The sequence below is a fragment of the Pezoporus occidentalis genome, unplaced genomic scaffold, assembly GCF_034315485.1.
Source record: "Pezoporus occidentalis ecotype Australia unplaced genomic scaffold, CSIRO_AGI_Poc_V1 ctg191, whole genome shotgun sequence".
NCBI classification, from domain to species: Eukaryota; Metazoa; Chordata; class Aves; order Psittaciformes; family Psittacidae; genus Pezoporus; species Pezoporus occidentalis.
The window spans coordinates 1,124,735-1,146,054 of record NW_026913760.1 but is presented as its reverse complement, the minus strand read 5'-3'; the positions used below and the strand labels follow the sequence as shown (position 1 = coordinate 1,146,054).

General features: G+C 45.4%; 1 long non-coding RNA gene across 4 annotated transcripts in view; it reads right to left on the bottom strand.

Moving 5' to 3' along the window:
* The window catches only part of LOC134162792 (uncharacterized), a 71,801-nt gene continuing 50,481 nt past the window's right edge, over window positions 1-21,320 (bottom strand). For 3 of the 4 annotated variants that reach the window (XR_009964448.1, XR_009964450.1, XR_009964451.1), the window contains one exon: window positions 1-111. This is a non-coding gene — a long non-coding RNA (uncharacterized LOC134162792). Of the gene's footprint in view, window positions 112-18,149; window positions 18,563-21,320 lie in introns of those variants that run through there. The other variant, XR_009964449.1, reaches the window with a different exon arrangement.

The window sequence follows — 21,320 nt, the reverse complement described above, 5'->3', positions numbered from 1 at the left end:
CAGCTGCTGAGGTGCAAAGATCCGAAGCTTTAATCGCGCCGGGGGGTTCCGGTGGTGATGTCTCATTAACTCCGCTCGCAGGACTGGATTAGCTGCTGGTGGCTGCAGACCCTGCGGAGCAAACACAGTGTGGGGAAGGGGAATGGGAAACACAACACTTCCCCCCCCACTGCAGAGGGTGCCATAACCCTGTCCCACGAGGCACTGTGAGGAGCAGGGGGAAAGGAGAGGAGCTCTGAAGTAGAAGCTCTCCCCTGTGAGGGTGCTGAGGCGCTGGCACAGGGTGCCCAGAGAAGCTGTGGCTGCCCCATCCCTGGCAGTGCTCAAGGCCAGGTTGGACACAGGGGCTTGGAGCAAGCTGCTCCAGTGGAAGGGGTCCCTGCCCGTGGCAGGGGTTGGAGCTGGGTGAGCCCTGAGGTCCCTTCCAACCCAAACCAGGCTGGGATTCTATGCTCTGCTGTCCTGCTTCCCTGGCATTAGGGCAAATTTACAGCAATAACAGGAAAAGACATGGGAGTGACAGAACACAAACCTGGCCACTGCCAGCTCCTTTTCCAGGGGACATGGGTGAGCTATGCAATTTTCTTGTTGGTCCTCTGTGAGGTCTGTAGCATACAGACCTATAGTGTACTTGGGGAAACTCATCTCCATCAATTCCTGTCTGTATTCTCAAACTCAATCCAGCACGGACACAGGCTGTGGCCACGTAGCTCTGAATATAAGTCAGTAACCAGGTCTGCGATGAGGAGGTGAAAGCTCTGATCTTGCCACCATTAAAATCAGCAACAGCTTCAAACCCACCTCACACAACACAAGGTTTTAGTGAGTGTGAACGGGCAGAGCTGGTCAGAAATGCTGATAGCAACAGCGCTTGAGGAGCAGTGAAAAGGGAGGGGGAATAAATAGCTCACGCAGGCAGAGATTGTCTGTTGGTAATAATACCATCTCACCCTGTTTACAAGCTCAGAACCTGACAAGACACGGGCCGGATCCTCAGCTATTGTCAGCCCCACTCAGTTGAGGTGCACCAATTTATGCCAGCTGTAGACCTGGCCATATAATTACTTTTCCCTCCGGCCTGAAAACCAGGAGCACAGCTACAAAATAAGTGGTAAAGAAAATAATACAAGCACTGGATGTCTCTGATGTTCACGTTCCTCCTAGCACAGCACCCAAGCACGCACAGATCACTCTACTCACACTGCGAAGGCTTCACAATCTGCACCCAGCATGGAGGGCAACACCTAAACAAGCGATGGGAACACTTCCTGACCCAAAGACCTTACAGCCATGTTTCAGGTTAACACGCTCCAGTTGTGCCAGAAGGCAGAAAGCACGGGGAGGGGGAATGGGGCACAGACATGGCAGCAGTAACCAAAGTGTGTCCTGTACATCCTGCTGCGAGGGTGCTGCTTGTTTCACTTGAGGGGCTTACAGCGTCAGCAGCAAGGAGCCTCCCTATGCATAAGGCAAAGAGGCTTTTAGGAACACTTCAGATCAGTTTTGAGTGGGAAATTCGGGCTCCCCTGCTCTTCTCAAGCCTGGTGCCACTGGTTTGGGTGGGTCAGGACTTCCTCAGCACTTCCCTGACACTGCAGGAACCGGTTTGAAGTTTCCCAGCAGGGTCCCTATGACACTGCAATTGCTGTAGTCATTTCTTTGTCTTTAAAACGCCATATAATTGCTAATGTAATTAGTGCTGTATACAGAGGGGGCCTGTGCAATTACAAAGTCCTAAGATCAAGTAATTAATGTTCTGTCAACAAAACAGCAACTGTTTCATTAACAACTGTCTGGGTTTGAAAACAGATCAACTCACAATGTTACCCACTTGGCTGAGCTTCGCAATGGCAGCGAATTCAATCCCAAAACATTCCAGCCCAGAGCAGCGGCATGCAGGGGATGCACTGTGCCATCCCCACACATTCCCCTCCTGCAGGAGGAGGGGGCATTCGCAGTGCTCAAAGGGACAGGGCTGGCAGCTGTGGAGTCCCCTTCTGCACAGGCAGTCGGTGTTCCCTGCTTTATGGATAACCTCCAGCGTTAAACACTTGCAGAGGGTTTGAAGGACATGGAAAGGTTTCTAAAACACTATGGGAAGGGCCAGGATTTTGTTGTCCTTTGGCTTTGCTTTGTGTTTCCAGGTGTTCCTGAGCCACCAGAACCCTGAACTCCCATCTCATGGTGTCAGAGGAGGAGAGGGGTGGCTCCTTCCTCATAGCTGTCTTGTTCTGACAGCCCCCATCCCTTAAAGTGTCAACCAAAACCACTTTGGGGTCTCTTGTTTCTCTCTTGTATCAAGAGGCCATTTTCCAGGGTGGAAGGGAGACGCAAGGAGATGGGAAGGAGCTGCACTGGTCCTACCAGTAACCTTGGACCCCATCTACTGGTTCTTCATCTCCCACTTTGATAGAGGGATTTAAGGCTCTCCTCTCCCAGGACACAACACTGACCCACGTCCTGAAGCACCATGGTGCCCATCAAAGCTGCAGCACGGAATGGTCCCTGTAGCCTAAACACCACGCTAACCAAAGGCCTTCAGCACCAGCACTGCCTTGGACCCCAGATGAGCTGTGTGTCCCACAGCCACCTCGTCCTCGCACAAGATGAGGTTTCCATTGCCATGATTTCCTTCAGGAGCCAGGCCTGTTCTCCCTGCCTCGGTGCACACTCAGCACAGCTAACGGCACACCATAGCTGGGGTAGAATGAATGGGGCAGCAGAAGCAAGAGGGATCAACAAGGGTTTCTGGTGAGCTCAGAAGCACAAACAAGCGCGAGCAACTCACAGTAAGAGTTTTCCCTCCTGCTCTGTGCGTGTCATTTTATTCCAGGGTAATTAAAGGACGCTCTAAAATCGTGATTAATGGGCTTTTTAGCTTCAGAGAACTCCAATCTTTGATGTTAGTTGCTTAAACTTTCCTTTTACTTTGCCACTGAGGAATGGAAATAAAGCAAGCATGGCACGAACGGGTTTATTCCTCCTTTCATTTTACTTACTGCAGGGAAGCTCTAACAGTGGCAGGGATAGAACTGAGCTTCTGATAATACCAATCCTAAACCAGCACCATTCACAGTCCATTCCCTGGGCCATGGACTGAGGGAATGAGGTGCTTCCTTTCTCTTCAGCAATACCAGCAAACCTCAGACACACAAAGCCTGGTTTTCTGCTTAGTTTGAGCCACTGATTGAAGTAATGCCTCTCGAGGGTGCTTGGGTTTATTTCATAGGGCTATTTTTAACCATGGGTGAATTTATACATGATGGAGAGTTAAGAATTAAATCAGTTCTAATTGCCCTTATTTTCCCTTCTGGTCGAGATCCAGACTCCATACCCTGCATTCCATGTCTTGCTGTAAAGATGACGGAGGTGCCTGTTCCCAGAACAGCATTCCCAGCCCACCAGCAGCCTATATGGCCAATAGTGTTTCTTCAAGAGTAATTGTTGTCTTTCCTGTTCTCCATTTCCCCTTTCTCTGCTCAGCCTCTCCCTGTACATCCATAATTACGGAGCCGACTGAAGAACTTCCCTGCCCAGAGCCACTGAGCATCCCAGTTGGATCCCCCCAGCAAGGCAGGGCAGTGCTGTGCCGTTTCTTGCTGTGGTTTTACAGAAACTGCTCTGATGCACTGCAATCCCCCTGAACACCGATGACACCTAAACTCCTGAATGCCTTGAGGTGTCCAACCCCTGAAGCCCAGTGGAACCCATGGGATCAGCAGAGGTTTGAACCTGCACCCTAGAAGTGACCAAGTCACTGCAGGGAGGAAGCACGAAGGCAGACTGGAGCTTGGGTAAATATGTTCATTCATCAGCCTATACATAAGCATCAGTTTCTTGAAGCCTTATTGACAGCGGTTTTCTTCATGGTTCTATTCAGGCTTTGAACAAATCCTGCCTGACACACGCTCTTCCTTCCAGCTATTGGTAACGTGTCACACCTACATGCAGATTATGGATGCTTTTCATTCAATTGCTCTTGGAAGAAGAAAGGAGGAGAGGAAAAGGGGGGGAAGAGCCAACTTTAATACTCTACAGTAGCACAAACCTCCTGGGCTTAAAGCAGCGTTCAGGTAGACACATCTGGTGAAATGCATCACCTCAAATTAGTATCAAGGGTATTGAGATTCTAAGACGACTGGCAGACAATTCTTCTTCTAATGTACTGCTTTTGAGATTGTTGAAGAAACTTGAATCCCAAATCTCCTGTGAAATGAGTGATACTAAACATGCCTGCTCAAATACTGAAAGTGAAGATCAAAGACGCAGTGTCCAAATTGGCTTTGCAAACAAAGCAAGCCCAGGGATCCCCAAGAGGATGCGGTGCTAATTTTATCAGATCTCCTTGACTTCTCCCTCCCAACACTTTGTCATTTAAGGAAAATCATAGTAATGAGCATGCATTTCTGGAACCGGCAGAACGTCGCTGTAACACAGACTCCTTCCCTTTTAAGTGCATGTTGTGCAAGTCACCTAATAGCCTTCATCTACTTTAAATGAACAATGGGGATGTTTCACTGCCTGAAAGCTGCCTACATCGTAGTCCCTGAACCACACATCCACAGACACACACATTCTGCCATGAATATTTCAATACAGCCCGGCCTTTCAGATCGATACAGGCAACTCTCAAGTTCCATTGATTTTTCAGAGGTTTGGCTCACAAGGGTGATAAAATATTTCTCAGGTTATGAAACCCGAGTTCAGGAGCTCTTGCTGACACTTCAGCATTTACTAGACCCATCTCCCTCTGTCTCGATTTATGACTAAGCAATAAGGCTTGGTCAGGTGGGCAGTATCATCCCATAGGGCCCACTTAGGGTCAAAAAGAGAAGTCAGGATAATAGGACAGCCCTTAAGGTGCCTAAACTTCTGTTGTCTGAGGTAATCACTTATTCTTTTCCACATGCCCTTACTCCAGCATTCATTAGCCAGCCAGTGAAATTCCCTTTCAGTACCTCTGTAAGCTGTCAGAAAGAACGGGACACCGAAGCAGACACCAAATAAAGCAACTCCCCGCTGAGGCAAGGAAGCTAATCCTCTCCATATGGAAAGGAAATATACTTAATTATGTATTTATGCATGTCCTTGCAGGCTTATATCTTGTTTCACTTTCATCCACAATGATCCAAACCTATTGAAATATAATGAGTAAACATTTCTGGGTTTACAATAACACAAGCACACGGTTGCTCGGTGTTTCCCAACCGTTTCCTTGCAGGACATGGCAATTGAGCGTGGTTGTTACTGGCACTGAAGCAGCACCCAGGGAAGCCAGTCATGGACTATGACTCCATTGTGTTAAGGTGTTTATAATCACAAAACCCAGAAGGCAATCACTGGCCCCAAAGAGTTTCCCACTGAGCTGAAGACACGTTTTGAGTTAGGAGGTGGAATCTGTGGACTCTGATTGCAATATTCCAATTATTCCCTTCAAGACAGGGATCTCTGCATAACAAAGAATGACATTTTTGATCCAGTGGATAGCTCACTGTCAGTGGAGGATCCAGGCTGTTTGCTGACCCCTGCCAAGAGACCTGTTGCACGTGACAGGCTAACAATGTTCCCTGCCCCATGTACCTCAGTTTCCTTTTGTCCCCTTCTAACTGTCCCATTTGTTTGTACTAAATCCATTGGGGTAGGGATTGACTACATCATGTCCAGGCAAAGACCTCACCTTAAGGCGAGTAGAATGTACACAAGCAACAACTCTTACACTAGAAGAGGCAACATTAACATGTTTTAAAGGTCATAAACACATTTCAAACATTAGAATTCAATCTTTTAAATCACAAGTAACATCTCTCACTGGAGGTACCCGAGGGCAGGCTGATGAGCTGCGGATCAGCAAACAGCAGTTTGCACGCACAGACGCAGAGCCAAGGCTTAGTTCAGTTTCCCTATTTGTTCTTTAATAGTGCTACACCCAACGTGGCACCTAGCACTGAAGCACCACAAGGCATTCTGGTGAGAAGATGACTCCTCGTTATTCCTTGTGAACAGATCACAGGATAAAAACGAGGTTAACTGACTTGACCCACCGGAGCGATCGGTCCACGGCAGCTGTATCGATCCCCCACTGCCTCCTCCAGCTCTCCCTCCATTTTGCCAGCTCTTTTGTTTTCAGGAATTAGGATTCATCTTTCATCACTTGAAATTTCAGGACCTTGATCTTGGACCAACCTGGTTAAGTGGGACAAGTCCTACAGGCTCTCATTGCCCACCCTTCCCCAGGACACGTAGCTGCTGTTTACCACACACAATAGGCAGGATGCTCCCTGGCATTGCAGGGAACACGTTCATTACATTGCAATGGGAAATCTGGAATTGCAGAGTTGCATGTTAGAGGTATTAATAGGATGTTAATTACTGGCTAGTAGACACAGGGGCTGTATTACTGTGTCCATAACCCATTTAGCAGCAGTGGAAATCTGTTCTTGCACTGAAGTGTTAGTGTGATACAAGGGATGCGAGCAAAAGACCAGAGGCCATTTCTGATAGTGGGGTTCAGACCCTGGCCCTTGGGGGCACCATGTGGCTGTCTCCAGCTGAGACCAGACCCTCGAGCATTCAGTTCCACTTTTCTTATTACCTTCACCATTTCAGGCCCTTTAGTCATTCTGAATACTTCTATTTGACTACAGCAGGCCTCTGGCCTCTGTTTCCTGAGGGGAAACAATTTTGTCTGCACCAGACTGTCCTTGGTTACAAACACCAGGAAAAGCCAAGGAATCAGCACTCTGTTGTGTGTCGAGTTGCCCAAACAGCAGATGCTTTCCTCCCTAGGAAAGTGTACTCACACTTGTGTGCATTGCCCCCAATATTTAGCCTTTTATATTTGACTGCATTAATTGTATATGCTTCATTTGCTGGCCTTAGACAAACTCAAGCCCTTCTAAAGGGGCTGGCACTTCTACCTCCATCCTCTGCTTTCAGATAAAGTAAGCTAAAATATATATTTCCCATACATACACAAGACAATACTGGAAAGAGAAGTTCTCAAGAACACCTCCATAACTTAAAATCCTAAATCAGGCAAGTACATTTGAAGCATCATGCTCAAAAAAGCCTGGATATAGAAGTGCTAAATCAATAGTAGGGATGATGTTTGATACTTTGGGAAAAGAAACAAAATTCCAGTTAATCATTTAGCCTAAGACACAGTTTGGTACCTTGACTCCTGGCCTTACCCTGGAAATCATCAGCAAATCTCTTCTGAAATATGTTCTTTTAAAAGACAAATCTTGTACCAGATCCTAAGCTGCTTTTTGGTAGTTCAGGGGTATAATCCTACCTCTGTTTCTTTGTTTGAAGCTATATTTAGTATCATTAATATTAGCCTTTTTTATCCAGTAACATCAAAGGGCACTTTGAGCCCAGGGATACCTGTGCTATCTGCTGGATGTGATGTGGCAGGAGGCTGTCCCAGCCCTGTGTGGATTACAGAGAAGGTCTGAGAAGCAAGAGGAGTGCAGAAGGAAGCGGTCAGATTCACAGGCTCAGTGGCCAAGGCAAGGGGGAAACCCAGGAGAGCCATGCCCTGAGCTGCAGCCTGCAATTTTAAAAGGCATCACGAAGAACATCGGTGTTTTATTTTCAGACTTATTCATGCAAACAGGATTCCTGTGCCCAGGCAAAGACCCGCTGCTATACCTGAACTGCTCTGGTCTATGTCTGACCTCGAGAACGCAGCTGAATTGCAGTTAGACACATAGAAAAGCTCATTTAAGAGAGCCTCCCTTGAAGTAGCTTTCCCAAGCTGACAGAGCTTGGCACCGGAGTCCAGCTTGCCCAGTTCCCATTCTTCCCCCACCCATGTGATGGTTTTTAAGGTTTTTAGGAAGAAAAAACACACTTCATTTCACTTCTTCACACAAAATCTGGCTTTCAACCCCTGCCTAAGAGAGTTCATCATTCCCCTCATTTAAACACATTTCAGATAGGTTCAGCAGCACAGTTCAATGAAACGAAGAGGAGCTCTGTAGTTGCATCCCAACTTGCCACTTCAAAACCAGAGCGCGAGTGCACGCCATCCAGTCAAGATCCATACCTCCCATGGCAGCAATACCTTCCAAGAATCCTAAGTTAGTTAAAACCCACATCAAAACCCCACGTTGGCCATCTCTAACCAAATTAGACTTTTCAAGCTGTTCACTCCCCAAACCCCATAAAATGCTTTCTGATATTTCCCCACACCCAGTGTTAAACTGTAATTGCTGCTGGATCTTTTTGCCCCGCTTGAATAATCGCTGTTAGATTTGCCACTTTATAGTCCTTGGGAATGTGACCTGTCATTATAAAGCTTCTAAAAATATCAGTTAACACTTTACAATATTCTCTCCCTTATTTCCTTCTGCAGCAATGGATGTGCCCTCCCTGGACCAGATACGTGATCTGCCTTGGAGCCTGAAACTGTCAGCAAGAGTTTTTGCAGTCATTTGCGCTGTAACACCTTTAACATGCCTGGGAATAGAAAGGCAGATCTTTAACTGATGGAGACCAGCATAGCTCCACTGATTTTAAGAGTTCCCCCCGTTTTCACCAGTTGGAGAGAATTTCTATGCATTTAACTTCGTTTAAAAACCCAAATTCACACATTTCTCACTCTTTACAAGGCTTAACCCGAATGCTACATGGAAAATCAAACTCATGCAATAAGAACAGCTGTTACTAAACAACAGATTGTCAGTCTAACTTGAGAATGTATTTCAGGACACCTCTGATGTGAGGACTGGTTGAAACTATCAATATGCTTCATTATCTCCCCGAACTGGACCCTCAGTTTATAAGCTCAGTGCCTCATCTTCCAAGGCGCCAAGAAACCACATTTGCAATGGCAGCTGTGTGGAGCAGGGTGGGCAGAAGGCAGGGGTTTGCAGCAACAGTCTCATACGGGACAGGTTACACACAGGGACCCTTCTGGAGAGAAGGGAGTTGAATACAGAAGATTTGCTGAAAGCCCAATCATTTCTAGTGCAGTCACAACCTTTTTTAACCTTTTCCCTCTCCCCGTCCTCAGCAGGTTTGTATAGGTTTTCAGCAGCACTGGCACTCAGATTCCCATCCCTTAAACCCCTCAACCACAGCCACTGTTGTTATTTATAGTTGTACAATACATACAACCCTGTTGCTCCAGCTTGCAGTCTCTTTGCAGACTTACTCTCTGACATCCCAAACCACAGTGTCCAACTAGAATATTCAGAAGCCTATTTCTTGGCCAACGAAGAAAGCTCTTTATAAAGAGAAGGATAAGTATGCATCGCCAATCTCAGACTTTATGCATTCTTCCTTCCCAGCACAGCCCCAAGTGGTTCTATAGCACAGCCTCATCTTTTAGTTTAAGCACAGGAATCATACTAACACTCTGCTGCAATAAGCCCAGGTCTCCAGAGGAAGGGAGGAAGGATTGAGTCAGCTATATTCAGCATTGTTGCTAAAACTCCACAGTAGGCTGACCCCATGGCCTTTTCCAACAATCTTTAATACCCAGTGTTACATGATTCCTAACGGCACTTTTTTGGCGCTGGACAGGGCAGAGGTCAAGGTCTGGAATGTCACCAGGGCTGCTACTTACTGAGGAGAGACAATTAGACGATTGTCTAGACAAGTGAGCTCTGTGCTGTGTGTGATACGCATGCAATCAGCTCTCGGAGGTGATAGAAACAAGCTGCCGAGGCACCACGGTTTCCTTTGCAGCCTCCTCCTTCTTTTTCTGGGGATCTCTTGTGTTCTCCCTCTGTGTGTGCTCTTCCCTACAACTCTCCTCCTCTGCATCTGACAGCTCTGCTGCCAGAAACAAGGCAGCTGTGGACATTACAGTTGCAGAACAGAGTACTTTAGCCATTGAGACAAAGAGCTTGACCAGTGTAATTCTCCAAGCTCAGTGCTTGGCCATTTACAGCTATTATTTATGTTATAGCATTATTTATGCAACATACAGAATCTGTAACAGGACAGCTTAAGAACTCTAACCTAAACTAACATCCATTCTCTGGCAGACACACAGATCTAAGAAAAGAACTGAAATCGCATTTCCAAAATCCAGGAAAGTGCATTAGGCCACCGAGTTACTGCATTAAAAACGACCAAACCAACCAAAACCAGTCAGCCAGACCATTATTGCCCAACACCTCAGGCTGTATATGCTTAAGATGACCCAAACCCCATCTATTACTCACTGGAGGTAGGGGAAAACTATCACCACAGTTTATTTACTGCAAAATACTGATAATGACATCTTGGAGTTCTTGAACACTTCTAATTCCAATGATCTCCAAGTATTTTCTTGTGGTTGTAGCTCACCAAACAATGTAATCACAGGATTAAAATCCCATTTACTCCAACAGAATGTGCTCAAGTGCTTTGCTGAACTGGGGACTAAACTATTAACATTGACATGCCCGTAAGGCAGAAATTATCTCTCCAGTTTTACAGATGAGAAGAAAATGAGGCTTGCAGAGAAACTCATGGAGACTTACACTCCATGACTCCAGGTATGTCCAAATCAAACAGAGGGATGCACAAGAATCCAAAACCAACAGACTAGAGGCAGACCCTTAGCTTTGTGTGTTCATCCCTGTGCCACAGAGACCAGACTTGCATGCATGAGAAGAAACAGGACTATATGGGAAAGATGAGTGCACTGAATATATATAGTCTAGAAACTGAATTTATATAGTCTAGAAAAATTATCTTCCTTGTTCTTTTCCCTCAGAACAGGCACCCAGTTCTAGATTTAGCCTGGCAAACCGGCACAAACTCAGCCTATTAAATCCAAATCTTGCCTCTGGGTTCACACAAGGCTTATGGAAATATGAGACTTTTCAAGCTCTAGGGCCTGCAGGAAACCCCTTGTGGATGGCTCTCTTACCCAGAGCTGCTTTACAGGACCTTCTCAAGCAAAACCTGCAGCACACAATGTCCTGGGAATCCTTCCCCCAACTTTCTAAGAGGGACTTTGGAAGAGACGTGTCTCAGGGGAATCCTCCTTGTGTTTTACACAGAACCCACCCACGTGTAAAGGGGGTATTTTTTGGCCCCCTGCTGTGTAGATACAAAGCTCACAGTTCCCTCTCTCACTGCCTTGATTTAAAGAGCTCCCAATAACCTGGGACATAACAGCAAACTTTACACAGAGCGAACATTAAGCGAGGGCAAATCCCCTCTTACATCACCCAAAGGCTGCCTACACCCCAGTTAAGAGAATCTCCAGGACGTGTTTTCTCACATTCCTCAAATGAGGCACTTGGGCTTTGGCCTTTTGTGGGTTGGGTTTTTTTAAACCAGCTTTTGTCAGATGGGTTTGTCTGAAACTTTCTTGTAAAGCCCTGAACAAGTTCTGCTGAGCAAAGCCAGGTCTGCATTTACTATTCTCCAAGCTTCCAAGGCACCTTCTTGTACTATAACTGCACCATGATAGCGCAGTGATATAAACCTGGGGAAATGAATCAAGGCTGTTAGTATCCAAACTGTTGGATGCAAAACTTCTGTTTGTGAGCCTCAGAGGCTCCTTAAAGGGCAAGGAACGTCATCAGCCTAAGCGTGGCAGGAGCTACGAGTTGGTTAAAGCTTGGTTTAGCACAGTTTCTTTTAGGTTCAGAGCCACATTCTATTAAGAATAGCTCACTTGAAAAACATCTGTTCAAATACTCCTTGTTGTCTAGACCACTGATAGAGTCAGATCCAGAGATGTCCAACAAATATTAATGAAGGCCTTGCTAAAGCCACAGAGGAATGGAGATGCAGGAGAAGGCAATTAACCCACCTTGCTGAAAACAAGATTAACAAGTGCATTCCAAGCTCTGGATTGCCAGCGGTACCACTGTGTTCCACAGCGACTCCTGTGCCACACTGCCCACTAGTTGCTTCCAAGGTTTCAGTGACAAGTATCCTAAGAGAGACACATGAACTCCACTGCCTCCAGTAGTGTCAAGATGTGGTGCTCAGCATGACTAACACTTCTTCTAGGTACCTGTCCACATAGCTCTGTGCCCAACTAAGCTTTGTTCTTCTGGTTCTGGTTACTAAGAACTATACATAAAATTATTGCTACTGTGGGGATTGTGAAATTTTCTTTCTAAAAATTAAGAGGAATAGAAAATTTACACGTGCTTGAGTTGATTTGGTTTGGTTCACACGAAGTGTTTTATCTACAGAAATCACTGTCAGAAGATTAAAGGGGGGAACACCTAAATGGTGTTAATATTTGATATTAGAATATTTATATATGTAATATATATAAAATAAATAGAAGAAAATACATATCTGCACTTAAGTAAAGTAGTGGTAAGCTCTGAGAGTGCAGTACCCTGGACTCTTCCACACATGGACAGAACACAACCACCAGTTACCATTTGCTCTAGCTTTGCTACAAAACCTCTCTTAGTCCTGAGCTGTACATTTGCTACTGATAAAGGGAAGCATCTTCTAGCACACTGGTCCTCACCCCCATCTGCAGATGCAGCTGAAAAGGAAGGAATACTTGGAGGTCATACCTGGAGAGAGCCTTCAACCCTGAGGGTGGTAGGTAAGTAATCCATGGGTTCAGGAAAGAGCCCCCCCTTTGCTGCTTGCAATAGAGTGCCAGGGGCAGATTATCCACAGAGCCCTACAACAGCTCCTGCTTTGATGAGACCAGGGGAGAATTTAATGATAGGCTGCTCTCTGTACGGGGGCTGGAACAGCTCCAGTCCTGTCTGGCCCAAATGATCCTGGGAGTCAAAAGTCAGCCTTTTCTTTCCTAGAATGCCTGATGCAATAGGAATCCACTCCAGGAGTCATTTCTGTTGCATTATAAACAAACAATAAAAGATGAGTGTTTGTGCAGCCTGTGCAGACTTTATAGCAACAGTACAGTAAATGGGAACCTTTAGCTTATATTGCTACTTCTGTGATATGTTAAATCACTTTAACTTCCATTGGAGCAATTCTCCTGTAGAAAAAAAGGCCCTTCCTCCTTCCTTCATATAATTTGACCCCCAGGGCATAAGAGCTTTCTCCTCTGCAGCTCCTGCCCATCAGTGCATCTTCTTAGCATCTCTTTTCCCCTTCACCTCATTCACACTCTCTTCTAAACTCAGCTGGAAGCATCTCTTTTCCCCTTTGCCCATGACTCTTAATTTCTCTCTCCCTTGGCAGTTATTTAACTCATTAACTGAATTAATTTTAACCCTAAAGCACTTTGGGTGAATAGATTTTATGAAAGATCTGATACAAAATAAAGTCTTGGGGGCCTTATGCCACTGTAGGTGCACAAAGGAGCCTTGGTGTAACTGAGAATCAGACCCTTATTTCCCAGATTCTACATGGAGTTTAATCTCAGTGCGGCTCACAGATTCCATTTAATGACAAAGCGGCTCTTTGATTGATAAAGGTCCCAGGCCTCTGATGCAGACTAAATAGCCAAGCATCCTGAACAGTGGAAAAATTATTCTTGGACATGTATGAAAGAAGACTCTCCATCACTTTCTCACATATGCTTCTTAGAAAAATTCCTTTTCATTTCAGAATGCTGTTTTATAAGGAAATATTAAGAGGAGAGAGGGCTTTGCCTTTTGCTCCAAGAGGTGGCTGTTTGGCAAGGGAAAAAAACAAAGTCAACATAGAAATAGCATGGAAGCGCCCTACAGAAGGTTTATTTTGCTCGGTGCACCCATGGCTTCGAAACTCAGGGAAGTTAGGTCAATTAAACTTGTGTGCAGCAAAATTGCACTGGAGACAAGAGTCTACGGACATGAGGTATTGATTGTAACCTGCTAGCACCCAGAAAGGGGCATTTTCAGCTGCCTGTGCCTGGGAGGTTTCTGAGCCTCCAATTTTCCACATAAATGCTCAGGAAAGGAGGAGGGGAGCCCGCAGAGGCTCAAGGTATGCTCAGAACAACCAAAGGGAATTATGGCCCTTCAGCACAGTTACATTCCATAGACTATCACACAGCTTCTGACTCACATCTTCATGAGATTCATAATATCTACATTCAGATATGTATACATGTACATATATATAAGTGTCTAATTCTAAAAGGACGATTACTGGCCACCACTACCTACTCTCTAGCACTGTGAAACTCATTGCAGCGAGATGATCCTTTATAGAAGAAGGCAATGTTCAATGCACTCTGCTTCCAGTCTGGGTCTACCACAAACCTCAGCTTCAAAGATCAGTTCTTCACCAACACAACTCCTTCAAAAGGGCATGTGTTAGAGAACAAGAGAACAAGAAGTGAGCCATGGAATCATGTTCTGCTTCCCATCGCTGCCACCAACTTGCTAAATAACCTTGAGCAAGTCACTTCCCAAATCCACTTTTCTTCCCAATGCTTCCTTGTTCAGACCTTCAGCTCCTTGGGACAGGGACACTGTGTGTGAGAGGTACACAGGTTTAACGCTTGGAGCTGTATATTGTTACCATAAACATCCATACTAGCACACATTGGAATAAGCTTTCAGATAAGAGGGAAAAAATCCTGTTCACTGAAAGGGAAGTCAGCATCTGTTTGAAGAGCCGCTCTGGCACACGAACACCTCAGCCCATTTGTATTCCAATGGATTTATTTCACTGTATCTGAAAGTTTCATCAACTTCTGTACAAGGAAAAGAGGGAAAAAGGAGGGGGGAGGAAACCTGCCTGTGAGTGCTGCCAGTTTCTCCATTACAGATACTCACACACTGTAATCACAGGCGCTAAAGAACTTGCTCTGATCTGCTCAGAACAGATGACCTCGCAGCTCTTTCCTCACCTGTAATTTCTAGATTTCAGCTGATTTAAAAGACTGCGAGGAAACAAAACACTGTTCATAGATCAGTGCCAAAGAGAAGCCCCTGTATCAGGAACACGTCTGTCTGTTTCTGATACAGGGAGTAAATTGACTCCAAATACAGCCCTGGACTTGTTGGTCGTTTTCCCTCGAAGCAGTAAATAAGGAGCAGGGCTGGGAAGCTAAGCCAAGCTAATTTGGCCAGTTATTATTTGACTGAAAGGTGATAGGGAACGTTTAAACGTTAAAGGTTTATACCCTTCTTGTTAGTGGCATCACTCAATCACGACTACTAAGCCTCCAAGTGAAGGGATTGCAACTACCGAGGGAATTACTCACTCCAACCAGGAAATGTGGGGTTTGTTAGTTCAAACAGCATCTGTAGGAAGCTGGTAAACAACAGCTGAGATGATGAAAGATCACATCAACTCCTTGCTTTGAAGTAAAAGATATTAAAACCACGAGTGTACAAGTTCCTATTATAGCTCAGCCCCCCCCGCATGCTGATCCCCAAGAACCTGGCATGGTTGTAGTTGCTGCATAACAAGCTGTATAATAAAAATCCATAAAAATATCAACGAGGCACTTGAAAGTGACATGGAAAAGCGAGGGAATTTGTGGTGATGCTGCCATTACAGGCGATTTGTTCCTTTATGCCTGGAACAAAATCAAACATTCTTCCAGGCCCAGAGTGACATTTGGAGTCTCAGAAACTTCAGATCAGTTGTCACCTGGATGGGCAGATTGTGGGTACTGAAAAGCAGAACCATTACAAGCATTTGTGCATGGGGTGTGTGGCAGATTTGTGCATGAGCACAAGGACAAGGGGTCAGATTTTAACAGCAGACTCATTGAAGTGCGAGTTCTCCCTGCGTTAGGTGTTTGTTGGCAATTACAAAAGTACAAAAACGAGTCAGGGGCTGCTGCCTCTTGGCATGTTAAAGGGCTGCAGGTTAAATGCCTACAGTGCTTTGGAGCTGCTCGTCCAAGTTGCTCCAGGAAGTTCTGTTACATGACAGTACTGAGAATCAAGCACACACATCTTAGATTCCCATTGCTGTCAGCTTCTATCATTTTAGTCCACTCCACCCATAGTGAAAAATCTCCTCACCTGCTCCTTACCCAACATCTGCTTTCTCCATCTCTTCTAAATCCCCTCACTGTTTGGTATTGTGTTTCCCTCTTCTTTCCCTTCCAGGAACCACTCCACCTTGCTTTTTCCTCTGAGCTAACTAACCCCATCATGCATTCCACCCTCACCAAAACTGGCACCTACAGAGTCCAGCTGATAGACAGCAGAGACCCAGGCTTTAGTTCAGGTCTCTGGTGCTCCTACGCTGCAGTCATTTCTCTCTCTAAGCCATTCTTCTATAAAATAAGGATAACAATTTACATCTTTATTTGCAAAATGCTTTGAGATCTTGACATGAAAAGAGCCAAAGAGCAAGCATGAATAATATACGAGCGCTACAGGACAAGAGATGGGTTTTTCCTGTTCCTACCACACCAATTGAAATGTTTTTACCTATGTAAATGTTTTTTCCACAACAAACCTTTTCAATAAGCATTTTCCCCTACTTGTTTTAAAAGCCTTTAGCTTTAAGAATTGCCTGCTCAGGAAGATCTCTAAAACCAATCACCCTCACAATGTGGACTCTCTTTCTAGAGCCTCACACTTCCCTGCTGTTTCCTCTCTCTGCATTCTCCTCCCCCAGCAAGGTACCCCAGATTCCATACTTTTGTAACCATGCCTTTATATGTATTAGAGCCATACAGGCATATACAGTCAAACTTGAACTTGTCCATTTGTCAGAAGGTACCTGGAAGCTGAAATACTCAGAGGTATTTTGCCATCTCATTTGTTTGATTAGTTGCCTTTCAGCACATGTAAATCTATTTATTTAGGATGCCATGCAACAGAGTGCTTCAGGGTACAGCACATCCAGCTTCCGCAGAAAACAAACATCCTAGGCCTTGACCCTGCAATAAACCCCACACCAGCAGCTTTATGTCTTCGGCATAGCAGTGGTTATGACTTGAAAATGTCCCAAATGCTCCCAAATGAAGGAATGCTAAAGGATATGGATCTGAGTGTGAAACTACATCTCAGGGATACCAGGGCAAACCAGTATCTTTCAGAAGACGTAATCTTCATAAAGTCTTCCTGGCCCTTAAAAATGATGGTCAAACAATAGCAATCCCTCCTCAGTGCAAGTCCCATCCCTTCCTGAAGTCTTTGGCAGCCACCCTTAGAGAAATAGAGTTCAGATGCAATAAAAGCAGATACTCCAGAGACTCCACAGAGCCATCTAGGATTCCCATTCCCCCTTTTTGGTTTTGTTTGTTTGGGATTTTTTTAGGCACAATAACCATGACAGGCTGTAGAACCTCAGGTATAAAGCCCCAAGATAGATGGGAGATGCAGCCAGACATCCCTGCTCACCTTCATCTCTTCTTTCCCTTTATGGAGGCTATAAATGACCACATTTGTGTGTCAAAAACCTGTGTATGAGTATGAGCCACAGACTGATAGGAGGCAATGGATTACGAACTACTGGTGATAGATGTACTCCATGGCTTTCCCATGGTTTCCAGCTCTGGGTGGAAAACTAGCCATTTTCCTTGAGCAAACCAAGTGGCTTTTGCTGTAGCATTTTGCTAAAGCCAAAGCTGAGCACAAATAGGTCCAGATTTTGCTTGTCAGTATAGAGTACATGTTCCAAGGGCTGGGAGGAAAAGCGGGGTATGAGGAGGACTTGACTCTCGATGATCCTGACCTAAGCTCAGCTGTTAGACCACAACATCACCTCTCTTTTTCCAGCACAGAGCTGCTGGGTCTGATTCGATCAATTCTTTAAAATGCAGAATGTGAAAACAAATCTGTTGAGGTTTTCTCCCTGATCACAAGACTTTGCACCTTTGTGGATGAGCACAGTGAGGAACACACACTCTGCAAAGGAATTCATCAGATCTCAGGAAAGAACATGCAGGCTTGGAGGAGCATCCTTCCCAGCAGCTTCCAAAGTAACAACTGGTGACAAAAGTTAAACTGCATTCCCAAGTGCCCTAAATGTGACAGATTAGAACCACCAAGGTAGAAGGAAATATCCGTGTGTTAGGAGGACACACTGATCACCACAAATGCATCTTTATGAAACAACTGCAGTCAGCTGTCAGCACACGCTGTTCTTTCACTTCCCCCCTTCCCTCATCTAAAGGTATCTGCTGCATTATGGGGCTACAAGTAATGCAATAAAAAAGCATTTCAAGTTTCATTTGACTCTTGTTGCACTGTACACCAGAGCTGCATGCTTTACAAGTCTACCAGAGTGAAATAAAAAGTAAGACTTCCTGTATGTCTGCTCTGCTGCTCAGGTTATGAGGCAGAGAAAAAAGTATCTATATATCAGTAATTGCTTTACATATAAATGTGAAAACAATTTTAGAACTCCCTGGTCCTGTATCAACATGCATACGTCTTTTACCAGCTCTGAACTGCCTATTATCATCACACATAAGAGCAATGATAAAGGAGAAGGTTATACTCCACAGTTCTATGTTAACCTGTTTATACCCAAGCATTTGCAAAATTACCTTGAGGCGTATCTAGGGATGCTGAGGGCTCTACAGCTTCTTGCATTGTGCAAGGAGTAGCAATGTAAAAATCTAGGAACATCACCCCTGGCCGTGCTGCCTTCCAAAGTCACAGAGCACAGCAGAGGAATCTTCAGTAGCCTTCAATACAGCCACTGTATCAGCTTGCAGATGCTGATGGCTGTGTTACATTGCTATGGTGTTACACTAATGCTGAAAGTACAACAGAAAATACTCAGTTCTATGGATTTCACTGCATCAAAAGAAAAGCCAGATTCTGGGTAGCTGACATACAGCCTTGCACCAAACTAAGTGCATGGGTTTAAAACCCATTCATTGTACTGTTATTTCAGTGCTGATCTATCCACGTAAACTAGCCCCATATTCCACTACATCCATCGACAACAGCCCATACACTCCACCAAGAAAAAAAAAAGAAAATCAATACTATGCAATTAAAAATATTTCTTTTAAGTAGCAGTAACCTGTCTTTTCCTTTGGCAAAGACAGCCAAAAGCTTGTATATAGCACATACCCAACAGAAACAAACCCGAGTGGACATGCTCCTCAAGGAAACCCTGGGGAGCTGAGTGCCACTTGAGGGAGAAACAAAGCACTTACCTCAGTGTAATGCACTGCCAGAAACCATTTAAAAAGCAAAACCCAACAACCAGCAACCCAGAGCACTCCAGCTATTCACCCTGCCTGCTGTGTATGGCCCTGCACTCCAGTGTATCTATGGGGTAGTAGTTAAAGCTCTTTGAAAGAGGACTGAAATTTAGCAGCTGTATTAATGAATGCATGGAATAGCAAGTATGTGCACTGCAAACAAACCGAGTTTGAGCCTTATTACATGAGGAAACCCTTGGAGCCAGCCCTTCTGCAAGCCACTGTCATTAGTGGGGACCTGCAGAAGTCCTTGCATGGCCCCAGGAGCCTGTAGAATGATTTCTTGGGTTTTAAGGTCAGCAAGTACCATCAGGTCATTTAGCCCAATGTCCTGAATAGCACAGGCCAGAGAGTTTCACCAAAAGAAACACCCCGTGACAAATGTAAGTATCAGATCCAAAGACAAAGAAAGCCTTCCCTGGTGCAGCAGTGTCTTCAGTTCTGTTGAGTTGCTAGTACTGGGTTTAACAAGCATTGCTTTGTACAAAGATCTGAACGGATGTCTATTAAAAGCCCTGGTCTTGAGCAGCTCAGAAACCCTATAAAATGAGGAGATCATTTGATTCCTAAGGAGAAAGTAAAAGATCAACAGGCAAACTAAGCTGGACTTGAACTTGAAACATCACAGACTGCTTGGGTGCCAACAGAGGCAGTCTGAACACCAGCCAGAATGCTTCAGGTTCTGATTTAGTGCCCAATGAAATCAATTATTGATTTCAGCAGGAGTTGGAGGATGTCTGATGGGAATTGCCCAAAGGGACACAGGAAGTTTGTGGCAGAGCTGAGAACCAACCCAGCTCTCCAGACTTTCCATTTAACCATATGTCCTGCTGTCCTTTTGCATTTCTCTATTCTCTGTAGAAGCGACTCCCCCCACCTCTGCCCCCCTGCTCTGCTAGGAAGAAGTGGATGGCACTTTAACTCTCCTAGCTGCGCTCTGTCAGCTCTCACTGCCACTTGGGATGTGCTGTCGCTTCCATGGAAACAGATTCATGAATCCTTTTCCCAGGAAATGCCTCCAAACTGCCTTCATTTTGTTTTGTTGTTGTTTCTAGGCAAGTCTGTGTGCACATGTGCATGCTGAGGCTGGAGGACTTGTGCTGCTATTTAACGTAGAAACAACCTTTTGGAAACCAAATTGGGTGCAACATCAATGGCGTTGTAAAATATTCTTTTTTTTCCAAGGATTTCCCCTCTTCTGCCTGGGGTTTCTTTGCCAACACTGGTCCTGCCATTTAGATGGCATGTGGCTATTAAAATGTTCACCCATCTATTTGCATCTGTCATGGTCAAGGACAGACAGTTGTGTTGCAGTGAAAGAGAAGGGGAATCTCTACCACAGCAGGTCTGGTTACAAGGATGCAGCTCACTCTAAATGCTTGCACTAACATGGCTCGTGCTTTCCACCACCTTGGGCAATACTGGGGGTTGGAGTATAACAGAAGACTTGACACTCTACAGCCTGGGCTGCCAAGCCAGAAGTTGGGCAAGATCAGTACCACATACTGAATCAAGGCCCGACAAGGAAATGTAATTCACATGGACAGTGATTTACAGCCAAGCAGGTCCCCTTATACCCGAGGAGAGATTAAAGGGGAGAGCAGTCCATAGAAAAGACCGCAGAGCACATCAAGTCACAGAGCCAACGATCAGCTTCACCCACCCGACACAGGTTTCTCTCCATCAATACCAACAAGCAAAGCTGCCAGCTCTGAGCCCTGCTTTACCCCCCATGCTTACAGGACAGCAATCTCAAAGAGAATACAGGACTATGGAAGTCCTGAACTCTGATCCTCAGTTCATTGCCACAGAACACCCCTTGTCAGCTTAAATGGCTTTAACCTGCCAGAGGGGAGGTTGAAATGAGCTCTTAGGCAGAAGCTCTTCCCTGTGAGGGTGCTGAGGCGCTGGCACAGGGTGCCCAGAGAAGCTGTGGCTGCTCCATCCCTGGCAGTGTTCAAGGCCAGGTTGGACACAGGGGCTTGGAGCAAGCTGCTCTATGGAAGGTGCCCCTGCCCGTGGCAGGGGGTTGGAACTGGATGAGTTTTTAGGTGTCTGTTTAGAGCTCTATTTGCCTTGTGCTTTAGTCCTTTACTGGTCCTCTGTCTGCTGGTAGATGACATCTGCTTGGGGTGACCGAGAGCACCAAGACACTGGCTCCTATTTATTACAAGTATTTCCTTTCTGTGTGAGAAGGGGAGAGATGTTTTGTTCTGTGTAATTGAGAACTTGGAAGGTTCTTGCACTCTTGATGTTCAGAGTGAGAACTTCACTTCTGCTGCAGCTTTTGGGCTTCATCTGC